We start from the raw sequence: 14,940 nt of genomic DNA on the forward strand, positions 1-14,940 counted from the left end.
GAAATACACACTGAAACACACTGAAATACACACAGAAACACACACAGAAACACACACAGAAACACACACTGAAACACAGAAACACACACAGAAATACACACTGAAACACACACTGAAACACAGAAACACACACTGAAACACACACTGAAACAGAAACACACACTGAAATACAGAAACACACAGAAATACACTGAAATACACACAGAAACACACACTGAAACACAGAAACACACACAGAAATACACACTGAAACACACACAGAAACACACACTGAAACACAGAAACACACACAGAAATACACACTGAAACACACACTGAAACACAGAAACACACACTGAAACACAGAAACACACACAGAAATACACACTGAAACACACACTGAAACACAGAAACACACACAGAAATACACACTGAAATACACACTGAAACACAGAAACACACACAGAAACACAGAAACACAGAAACACACACAGAAATACACACAGAAATACACACAGAAACACACACAGAAATACACACAGAAACACACACTGAAACACAGAAACACACACTGAAACACAGAAACACACACTGAAACACAGAAACACACACAGAAATACACACTGAAATACACACTGAAACACAGAAACACACACAGAAACACAGAAACACAGAAACACACACAGAAATACACACAGAAATACACACAGAAACACACACAGAAATACACACTGAAACACACACTGAAACACAGAAACACACACTGAAACACAGAAACACACACAGAAATACACACTGAAACACACACTGAAACACAGAAACACACACAGAAACACACACAGAAATACACACTGAAACACAGAAACACACACAGAAACACAGAAACACACACAGAAATACACACAGAAACACACACAGAAACACACACAGTAACACACACAGAAACACACACAGAAACACACACAGAAATACACACTGAAACACACACAGAAACACAGAAACACACACAGAAATACACACAGAAACACACACAGAAACACACACAGAAATACACACAGAAACACACACAGAAACACACACAGAAATACACACTGAAACACACACTGAAACACAGAAACACACACAGAAACACAGAAACACACACAGAAATACACACAGAAATACACACAGAAACACACACAGAAATACACACAGAAACACACACTGAAACACACAGAAACACAGAAACACAGAAACACACACAGAAACACACACAGAAATACACACTGAAACACAGAAACACACACAGAAACACAGAAACACACACAGAAACACAGAAACACACACAGAAATACACACTGAAACACACACTGAAATACACACAGAAACACACACTGACACACAGAAACACACACAGAAATACACACTGAAACACACACAGAAATACACACTGAAACACACACTGAAATACACACAGAAACACACACTGAAACACAGAAACACACAGAAATACACACAGAAACACACACAGAAATACAAACAGAAACACACACTGAAATACACACAGAAACACACACTGAAACACAGAAACACACACAGAAATACACACAGAAACACACACTGAAATACACACAGAAACACACACTGAAACACAGAAACACACACAGAAACACACACTGAAACAGAAACACACACAGAAATACACACAGAAACACACACTGAAATACACACAGAAACACACACTGAAACACAGAAACACACACAGAAATACACACAGAAACACACACTGAAATACACACAGAAACACACACAGAAACACAGAAACACACACAGAAACACAGAAACACACACAGAAATACACACAGAAACACACAGAAACACACACAGTAACACACACAGAAACACAGAAACACACACAGAAACACACACAGAAATATACACAGAAACACACACAGAAACACACACAGAAACACAGAAACACACACAGAAACACAGAAACACACACAGAAATACACACAGAAACACACACTGAAATACACACAGAAACACACACAGAAACACAGAAACACACACAGAAACACAGAAACACACACAGAAATACACACAGAAACACACACAGAAACACACACAGTAACACACACAGAAACACAGAAACACACACAGAAACACACACAGAAATACACACAGAAACACACACAGAAACACACACAGAAACACAGAAACACACACAGAAACACAGAAACACACACAGAAACACACACAGAAACACAGTAACACACACAGAAACACAGAAACACACACAGAAACACAGTAACACACACAGAAACACAGAAACACACACAGAAACACAGTAACACACACAGAAACACAGAAATACACACAGAAACACACACAGAAACACACACAGAAACACAGAAACACACACAGAAACACAGAAACACACACAGAAATACACACAGAAACACACACAGAAACACAGAAACACAGAAACACACACAGAAACACAGAAACACACACTGAAATACACACAGAAACACACACTGAAATACACACAGAAACACACACTGACACACAGAAACACACACAGAAATACACACTGAAACACACACTGAAATACACACAGAAACACACACAGAAATACACACAGAAACACACACTGACACACAGAAACACACACTGACACACAGAAACACACACAGAAATACACACTGAAACACACACTGAAATACACACAGAAACACACACAGAAATACACACAGAAACACACACTGAAATACACACAGAAACACACACAGAAATACACACTGAAACACACACTGAAATACACACAGAAACACACACAGAAATACACACAGAAACACACACTGAAATACACACAGAAACACACACAGAAATACACACAGAAACACACACTGAAATACACACAGAAACACACACTGACACACAGAAACACACACTGACACACAGAAACACACACAGAAATACACACTGAAACACACACTGAAATACACACAGAAACACACACAGAAATACACACAGAAACACACACTGACACACAGAAACACACACTGACACACAGAAACACACACAGAAATACACACTGAAACACACACTGAAATACACACAGAAACACACACAGAAATACACACAGAAACACACACTGAAATACACACAGAAACACACACTGAAACACAGAAACACTGTGTTTCACACACGCCTTCACTGTGCTAATAGCTTGTTTAGAGGCAGGGGAACCCTTCTTAGGTAACCCAGAACACACAAGCAGCTGGTCCGACTTCCTCCAGCCCAAGACCTAGGCCTCCAGAGCTCGGACAGGGCTTAATAGATGTAGCTTAGCTTGATCAGCCGACACATGCGGTGGAGGATGAAATGCCTGCAAGATTATAGACCGTGCCACATTTGTAGGCACCTTAGGCACATATCCGGGTCTAGGGTGGAGAATGGCTCTGCCAGGAGTGAACTCGAAGCAAGAGGGAGCAACGGATAGCACCTGCAGATCGCCGACTCTTTTCAGGGAAGTAATAGCAAGCAGGAAAGCTACCTAAAGGTAAAAATTTCTTAGACACCTCATCCAAGGGTTCAAAGGGTGCCAGGGATAACCCCTCAAGAACCACTGCCAGGTCCTGGACTGGATAACAGGCCTCATCCTCCTATGGAAGGAAACAGACTATTCATAGATGCCACCTACGTCACTATAAATAGAACGCCGCCATATTTGCGACCGACTCGCCCGGTATGGCCGCCCAAACTGCCCATTTGAATGAGCGAGAGAGACAGAGATACCTGGAGAAAAATTCTATTTTAGGCTCCGATTCTTATTTGTTACCCCCAGTTTTCTTTTGTCCATTATTATCTGCCCCAGGCTTATCCCATTTGGCCTTTCATGATATAGAGCTTCATGGCGCGCGTTCATGAGAGTCGAGGCGATGTCATGAATGAATCTATGAATCTGCAGCTGTTCGGCTGGCATGAATGAATCTATCTAATCCGTCCATCAGCACAGCCAAAGACATCAACCGAATATCATAAAAGACTGTCATATCTGTCCGAAAGAACAGATGTTCAATTACAGAGAAGAAGGTTTAATACACACAAATATCGAAATGAAAGAATCTTTCGAGTCGAATCTTTTTGAATGATTCGGCTGCGATTAAAAGCTATCAAGAGGTAAGCTCATGATTATAATATAACTACTCAAATTGCAGTTTGTTCGTCACATAAAGCTATCATATGAATAAATAACGATATTAATATAACGGACGAGTCGTATTAGATCACTTTTATGATACTTTTGTGAATTTTTTTTGTCTTTTATTTATTTTTTTTATTTTTTTGCGTGACAGCCCCCAGTAGGCTAACGTTACTCATTCACTTTCATTACATCGACAAGAAGAGTCTCCATTAGGCTAACTTACATATTCAAAAATGTCCCTTTGTCTTCCACGGAAAGTAAACTTAAGGATTTGAACATGAAGGTGAGTAAATGACGTAAGAATGATCATTTTTGGAAGAACTAACGTTAACGTTAGTCCTAAAGTATGCATTTCAAGGCTGAGATTATGCATCGTCTGCAGAGATAACGTTAACGTAACTTACACAAAATAACATCTAAAGCGCATGTGACGAAGACAATATCTTTATGAACTTCAGAAAAATATTTATTAGATTTAGGTAGGTATAAATAACAGGCAGACAGACAGTTCAAAAACAAAACAACCCCAAATCTTACTAACTTACCATGATAAAGTGCATTTAAACAGATCCAACAATAAAATGAAGACAAAACATTATCTGTCGATATCTGTCTGTATAATGTTGGCCACTGAGAGTATAATGGAAATATAATTAACCACAAACCAACATGAGACTTCAAGTCTTTTAAATAAATGATTCTCTCTTCTCTCTTCTTTTGGTATAGAATAAAATACCAGTTCAGTGTTCCTCTTTCAGCTGTTTTTGCAGCCAACTGCACAACATATTGCAGGCATTACTGAGACCGTCGGTCGCAAAGATGGCGGCGCAAAGCTACAGTGACGTCATGTGAATCGAATGAATAAGTGGGTGTCTCCCCAGGGTGCCCACCCCTAGAGGCGTGTGGAAGGCAGCTACGGCCACCACATAGACCTTAGGCGTGGATGGGGAGAGCCCGTCAGAGAAGCGACTCTGGAGGAACTCCAGTACTGAAGCCACTGGGCAGTAAACTGGGCCCAACCGATGTTCTCTGCACCATACGTTGAATAAATTCCATTTCAATGCATACAGTTTCCTCGTGGACGGGGCTCTAGAGTTTAAGATGGTCTCAACAACCTCAGCTGAGAGACCAGCATTTACGAGTTGGTCCCCCTCAGGGGCCAGACCCACAGCTTCCACAGCTCCAGCCGAAGGGTGAAATATTGTGGAAAGAAAGGTCCTTCCTGATCGGGATTTGCCACAGAGGGCCTGCTAGAAGAGCCATGATGTCCGAAAACCATACTCGGGCCAGCCAGTACGGGGCTACTAGGAGCAAGCTGATCCCGTACCGCCGGACCCTCTCTAGAACCCCTGGGAGCAGAGCGATCGGGGGAAATGCGTACAGACATAGCCTCAGCCATGCCTGCACCATGGCATCCAGTCCCAGAGGAGCTGGATGTGTGAGGGAAAAGCGGAGCGGACAGTGGGAGTTCACATTAGAGGGAAACAGATCCACTTCCGTCTGACTGAACTTCCTCCATATCAACTCCACCAACTTGGGGTGGAGTCTCCATTCCCCGGGCCTCAGCCCCTGCCTCGACAGGATGTCTGCCCCCACATTTTTGTCCCCAGGAATAAACATTGCTCTGATTGAGAGTAGTTTGTCCTGGGAGCACAGAAGGACCTGGTGCGCCAGTCTGCATAGAGGGCACGATCTCAGGCCCCCTTGTCGATTTATATATGAGACCACCGACGTATTGTCTGTTCGTACTAGAACATGATGGCCTCTGAGGTCTGGAAGGAGATGTCTGAGAGCCAGAAATACTACCAGCATCTCCAGGCAATTGATGTGCCACGAGAGATTGTGGTCCTTCCATGGACCTCTGGTGTAGTGGCCCTCCATGACCGCCGCCCAGCCTGTGAGGGATGTATCCGTGGTCAATATTTTTCTCTGACACGGTGCTCCCAACACAGGGCCAAGAAGGTGTTTATACGAGCAGGAGACAACTGTGCCCGCATCGTAACTGAATCCCACACTACCCCCAGGAATGTTATTCTCTGAAGCGGAATTAGTGTCTCAAGAGTCTCAACCCCAAGCACCTCAGATGGCTCAGAACAACATCTCGATGTTGAACCGCCATCTCCTCTGACTGTGCCAGAATGAGCCAGTCGTCGGGAATACGAATGCCCTGAAATCTCAGTGGATCTAGAGCAGCATCCATGCATTTCGTGAAGGTGCGAGGTGACAATGCCAGGCCGAATGGAAGAATTCAGTATTGATACGCTTTTCCACAAAAGCGAACCTCAGAAACTTCCTGTGATGGGGAAGGATGGATATGAGGAATTACGCGTCTTATAGATCTATCGTGACAAACCAGTCCTCGGACCTGATCTGACTCCCGATAATAGGTATGGTTAGTATTTTGAATCTGAACCTCCTCAGAAACCGATTCAACACCCTGAGATCTATTATAGGGCGTAACCCCCCATCCTTTACGGGAACTATGAAGTACCGGCTGTAGAACCCGGATTCCCTTTCCTAAAGAGGAACCTGTTCTAAGGCTTCCTTTGCTAAGAGGGACTGAACTTCTTGTTCCCTGACCCGACCCTGCTCGGGGCTGACAAGCGTGTGAACCACCCCGCTGAATTTGGGTGGACTCAAACTAAATTCTGTACCCTTTTTCCACTGTGCGCAAAATATGAAAAATATGATGCAAGAGTTTCTTCCACCCACGGCATCACCCCATAACCAATCTCCTTCGAGCCCCCAATAGATGAATAAAAATGAACATGAGGGCTGAATAATCGAGATGAGAACGGTTTACTCGACACCCCGGTGTGGAGATCAGAGAAGACTGCGTGAAGGCTGCGACCGGGATTGCAGGACATTTGACAGACAACACCAAATAAGACAAACAGTCACACAGAACGCTTGCTGAAGACCAGAAAGCTGACGCTGTTGTGATCCGGCGTCCTTTTATAGCTTCCGCATCACCGTCCATATTAGGACCCCAGGAAGAATAGCTTTTAGCTTATGCTGAAGCTAATGGGGATCCTAATAAAACAAACAAACAAAAAAAACGTCACATGCGACGTCACGAGTGACATAATGACGCAACACCAATCGAGATTGGACTAGTTCCATACAGGCTTCAGACGCGTCACGCTGAAGGCGTTCCCCAAAGTGTCGATTCACACACACACTGAAACACACACTGAAACACACACAGAAACACACACTGAAACACACACAGAAACACACACTGAAACACAGAAACACACACTGAAACACAGAAACACACACAGAAACACACACAGAAACACACACTGAAACACAGAAACACACACTGAAACACAGAAACACACACAGAAACACACACTGAAACACAGAAACACACACAGAAACACACACTGAAACACAGAAACACACACTGAAACACAGAAACACACACAGAAACACACACTGAGAAACACACACTGAAACACAGAAACACACACAGAAATACACACTGAAACACAGAAACACACACAGAAACACACACCAAAACACAGAAACACACACAGAAATACACACAGAAACACACACTGAAACACAGAAACACACGCTGAAACACAGAAACACACAGAAACACACACAGAAACACACACTGAAACACAGAAACACACACCAAAACACAGAAACACACACAGAAACACACACTGAAACACAGAAACATACACAGAAACACACACTGAAACACAGAAACACACGCTGAAACACAGAAACACACACAGAAACACACACTGAAACACACACTGAAACACAGAAACACACACAGAAACACACACCAAAACACAGAAACACACACAGAAACACACACTGAAACACAGAAACACACACTGAAACACACACTGAAACACAGAAACACACACAGAAACACACACTGAAACACAGAAACACACACTGAAACACAGAAACACACACAGAAACACACACCAAAACACAGAAACACACACAGAAACACACACTGAAACACAGAAACACACACTGAAACACACACTGAAACACAGAAACACACACAGAAACACACACTGAAACACAGAAACACACACAGAAACACACACCAAAACACAGAAACACACACAGAAACACACACTGAAACACAGAAACACACACAGAAACACACACCAAAACACAGAAACACACACAGAAACACACACCAAAACACAGAAACACACACAGAAACACACACTGAAACACAGAAACACACACAGAAACACACACAGAAACACACACAGAAACACACACTGAAACACAGAAACACACACAGAAACACAGAAACACACACAGAAACACACACTGAAACACAGAAACACACACAGAAACACACACCAAAACACAGAAACACACACAGAAACACACACCAAAACACAGAAACACACACAGAAACACACACTGAAACACAGAAACACACACAGAAACACACACAGAAACACACACAGAAACACACACTGAAACACAGAAACACACACAGAAACACACACAGAAACACACACTGAAACACAGAAACACACACAGAAACACACACCAAAACACAGAAACACACACAGAAACACACACTGAAACACAGAAACACACACAGAAACACAGAAACACACACAGAAACACATACTGAAACACAGAAACACACACAGAAACACACACTGAAACACAGAAACACACACTGAAACACAGAAACACACACAGAAACACACACTGAAACACAGAAACACACACAGAAACACACACTGAAACACAGAAACACACACTGAAACACAGAAACACACACAGAAACACACACTGAGAAACACACACTGAAACACAGAAACACACACAGAAATACACACTGAAACACAGAAACACACACAGAAACACACACCAAAACACAGAAACACACACAGAAATACACACAGAAACACACACTGAAACACAGAAACACACGCTGAAACACAGAAACACACAGAGAAACACACACAGAAACACACACTGAAACACAGAAACACACGCTGAAACACAGAAACACACAGAGAAACACACACAGAAACACACACTGAAACACAGAAACACACACCAAAACACAGAAACACACACAGAAACACACACTGAAACACAGAAACACACACAGAAACACACACTGAAACACAGAAACACACACAGAAACACACACTGAAACACAGAAACACACACAGAAACACACACTGAAACACAGAAACACACGCTGAAACACAGAAACACACACAGAAACACACACTGAAACACACACTGAAACACAGAAACACACACAGAAACACACACCAAAACACAGAAACACACACAGAAACACACACTGAAACACAGAAACACACACTGAAACACACACTGAAACACAGAAACACACACAGAAACACACACTGAAACACAGAAACACACACTGAAACACAGAAACACACACAGAAACACACACCAAAACACAGAAACACACACAGAAACACACACTGAAACACAGAAACACACACTGAAACACACACTGAAACACAGAAACACACACAGAAACACACACTGAAACACAGAAACACACACTGAAACACAGAAACACACACAGAAACACACACTGAAACACAGAAACACACACAGAAACACACACTGAAACACAGAAACACACACTGAAACACACACCAAAACACAGAAACACACACAGAAACACACACCAAAACACAGAAACACACACAGAAACACACACTGAAACACAGAAACACACACAGAAACACACACAGAAACACACACAGAAACACACACTGAAACACAGAAACACACACAGAAACACAGAAACACACACAGAAACACACACTGAAACACAGAAACACACACAGAAACACACACCAAAACACAGAAACACACACAGAAACACACACCAAAACACAGAAACACACACAGAAACACACACTGAAACACAGAAACACACACAGAAACACACACAGAAACACACACAGAAACACACACTGAAACACAGAAACACACACAGAAACACAGAAACACACACTGAAACACAGAAACACACACAGAAACACACACCAAAACACAGAAACACACACAGAAACACACACTGAAACACAGAAACACACATAGAAACACAGAAACACACACAGAAACACATACTGAAACACAGAAACACACACAGAAACACAGAAACACACACAGAAACACACACAGAAACACACACAGAAACACACACTGAAACACAGAAACACACACAGAAACACATACTGAAACACAGAAACACACACTGAAACACAGAAACACACACAGAAACACATACTGAAACACAGAAACACACACTGAAACACAGAAACACACACAGAAACACACACAGAAACACACACAGAAACACACACTGAAACACAGAAACACACACAGAAACACAGAAACACACACTGAAACACAGAAACACACACAGAAACACACACCAAAACACAGAAACACACACAGAAACACACACTGAAACACAGAAACACACATAGAAACACAGAAACACACACAGAAACACACACTGAAACACAGAAACACACACAGAAACACACACAGAAACACACACAGAAACACACACTGAAACACAGAAACACACACAGAAACACAGAAACACACACAGAAACACACACTGAAACACAGAAACACACACAGAAACACACACCAAAACACAGAAACACACACAGAAACACACACCAAAACACAGAAACACACACAGAAACACACACTGAAACACAGAAACACACACAGAAACACACACAGAAACACACACAGAAACACACACTGAAACACAGAAACACACACAGAAACACAGAAACACACACTGAAACACAGAAACACACACAGAAACACACACCAAAACACAGAAACACACACAGAAACACACACTGAAACACAGAAACACACATAGAAACACAGAAACACACACAGAAACACATACTGAAACACAGAAACACACACAGAAACACAGAAACACACACAGAAACACACACAGAAACACACACAGAAACACACACTGAAACACAGAAACACACACAGAAACACATACTGAAACACAGAAACACACACTGAAACACAGAAACACACACAGAAACACATACTGAAACACAGAAACACACACTGAAACACAGAAACACACACAGAAACACACACAGAAACACACACAGAAACACACACTGAAACACAGAAACACACACAGAAACACAGAAACACACACTGAAACACAGAAACACACACAGAAACACACACCAAAACACAGAAACACACACAGAAACACACACTGAAACACAGAAACACACATAGAAACACAGAAACACACACAGAAACACACACTGAAACACAGAAACACACACTGAAACACAGAAACACACACAGAAACACACACCAAAACACAGAAACACACACAGAAACACACACTGAAACACAGAAACACACACTGAAACACACACTGAAACACAGAAACACACACAGAAACACACACTGAAACACAGAAACACACACAGAAACACACACCAAAACACAGAAACACACACAGAAACACACACTGAAACACAGAAACACACACAGAAACACACACCAAAACACAGAAACACACACAGAAACACACACCAAAACACAGAAACACACACAGAAACACACACTGAAACACAGAAACACACACAGAAACACACACAGAAACACACACAGAAACACACACTGAAACACAGAAACACACACAGAAACACAGAAACACACACAGAAACACACACTGAAACACAGAAACACACACAGAAACACACACCAAAACACAGAAACACACACAGAAACACACACCAAAACACAGAAACACACACAGAAACACACACTGAAACACAGAAACACACACAGAAACACACACAGAAACACACACAGAAACACACACTGAAACACAGAAACACACACAGAAACACACACAGAAACACACACTGAAACACAGAAACACACACAGAAACACACACCAAAACACAGAAACACACACAGAAACACACACTGAAACACAGAAACACACACAGAAACACAGAAACACACACAGAAACACATACTGAAACACAGAAACACACACAGAAACACACACTGAAACACAGAAACACACACTGAAACACAGAAACACACACAGAAACACACACTGAAACACAGAAACACACACAGAAACACACACTGAAACACAGAAACACACACTGAAACACAGAAACACACACAGAAACACACACTGAGAAACACACACTGAAACACAGAAACACACACTGAAACACAGAAACACACACAGAAACACACACCAAAACACAGAAACACACACAGAAATACACACAGAAACACACACTGAAACACAGAAACACACGCTGAAACACAGAAACACACAGAGAAACACACACAGAAACACACACTGAAACACAGAAACACACGCTGAAACACAGAAACACACAGAGAAACACACACAGAAACACACACTGAAACACAGAAACACACACCAAAACACAGAAACACACACAGAAACACACACTGAAACACAGAAACACACACAGAAACACACACTGAAACACAGAAACACACACAGAAACACACACTGAAACACAGAAACACACACAGAAACACACACTGAAACACAGAAACACACGCTGAAACACAGAAACACACACAGAAACACACACTGAAACACACACTGAAACACAGAAACACACACAGAAACACACACCAAAACACAGAAACACACACAGAAACACACACTGAAACACAGAAACACACACTGAAACACACACTGAAACACAGAAACACACACAGAAACACACACTGAAACACAGAAACACACACTGAAACACAGAAACACACACAGAAACACACACCAAAACACAGAAACACACACAGAAACACACACTGAAACACAGAAACACACACTGAAACACACACTGAAACACAGAAACACACACAGAAACACACACTGAAACACAGAAACACACACTGAAACACAGAAACACACACAGAAACACACACTGAAACACAGAAACACACACAGAAACACACACTGAAACACAGAAACACACACAGAAACACACACCAAAACACAGAAACACACACAGAAACACACACCAAAACACAGAAACACACACAGAAACACACACTGAAACACAGAAACACACACAGAAACACACACAGAAACACACACAGAAACACACACTGAAACACAGAAACACACACAGAAACACAGAAACACACACAGAAACACACACTGAAACACAGAAACACACACAGAAACACACACCAAAACACAGAAACACACACAGAAACACACACCAAAACACAGAAACACACACAGAAACACACACTGAAACACAGAAACACACACAGAAACACACACAGAAACACACACAGAAACACACACTGAAACACAGAAACACACACAGAAACACAGAAACACACACTGAAACACAGAAACACACACAGAAACACACACCAAAACACAGAAACACACACAGAAACACACACTGAAACACAGAAACACACATAGAAACACAGAAACACACACAGAAACACATACTGAAACACAGAAACACACACAGAAACACACACTGAAACACAGAAACACACACTGAAACGCTCATCATCATCATTTGTAATACTTTCACTCCAGAAACCACATGAAATCAATTAATAAAAATATATGCAAATGTTACGTCCAGAGCCGTAAGGTTGTGTTTGTGTGTGTTTCTCTCTCTGTCTCTCTTCAGGAGAAATGGTTTCCACCTGATGCAGTGATGCTGGGAGGGGAAGGAGAGCATCATCAGAGCCGGTGGTGCTTGACTGTGTGCAGCAGCTTTGAGGTCTCGTCTTCAACCCCAGACCTGATGCTCTGGTGAAGCCAGCAGCTGATAGTGTGTCTCTACCTCATGTTGGGTTCTACTTATTGAAGTAGTTTTCTCTCATTACTCTCTTTTTGATCACACTATGATTGAGACTTAAAATGCAGAAGTGAGTTAACTTTAATGATTATTTATTGTATGGTTAATTAATCTGTTTTTCTCTTAGTTTATATGAAATTTGCTAGTTAATCATTTATTTCTTTATGTGTGGGGTTAGTAGGGAGGAGGGTGCCATTTATTTTGAATGTGACTTTTTTATGTGAGTAAGGGAGTTAGCTTACTTGGCTGTACTCTTGTTTTCTTTTCTTTTAGTTTAGGTAGTTTGGTTAATAAGGAGTTAGATTGATTATGTTTGTTGTTTTAGCAATACCCCCTTCTGAATCTGATACCCCTCTTTTTTTTCTTTTGCCTAATTTGTAAATAAAAACTATTTTTCTTTCATGAGATAATTATGTGGTTATTGTGAAACGACTCTGGGTCTGGAGACGGGGGGCTTCATGCTGTTGCACATTCATTTCACCACCATACATTTTTGCTGTTGCTTTCCTCCCCTAGATCAGTCAGGAAATCGTAACACAAAGAACATTTCACTAAAATCTTCACTTCAAAATGTTTTTTCTTGGTTATGCGAACGATAAGGGAACATTTGATCATTCTTCAAACTTCATGGGAACGTTACTTTAGTTGGCCGTTTGTTTAACGTTTTTTAAATGTTACTTGTTTCAGAACTTTCAGAAAAGATTCTAAAGTAACATTTCATTAATGTTTGAAGAATGATACAATGGTGCACATAACCAAGAATTATTATTTTTAATTTTTTTTAACTGGACATTCAGAAATAATGTTTCATATTTAATAGGAATGTTAAAAAAACGTCATTAAAACATATTTTTGTTA

At 41.3% G+C, this 14,940-nt stretch overlaps 1 long non-coding RNA gene across 1 annotated transcript in view; it reads left to right on the forward strand.

Moving 5' to 3' along the window:
* LOC311306501 overlaps positions 1-14,484 on the forward strand; it is an 18,583-nt gene extending 4,099 nt beyond the window's left edge. Inside the window, exon 2 of the long non-coding RNA XR_014630169.1 lies at positions 13,912-14,484. This is a non-coding gene — a long non-coding RNA (uncharacterized lncRNA). The remainder of the gene's footprint in view (positions 1-13,911) is intronic.
* The last annotated feature ends 456 nt before the right edge of the window (positions 14,485-14,940 follow it).

The sequence above is a fragment of the Rutilus rutilus genome (assembly GCF_951802725.1).
Source record: "Rutilus rutilus genome assembly, chromosome: 16".
Lineage (NCBI taxonomy): Eukaryota > Metazoa > Chordata > Actinopteri > Cypriniformes > Leuciscidae > Rutilus > Rutilus rutilus.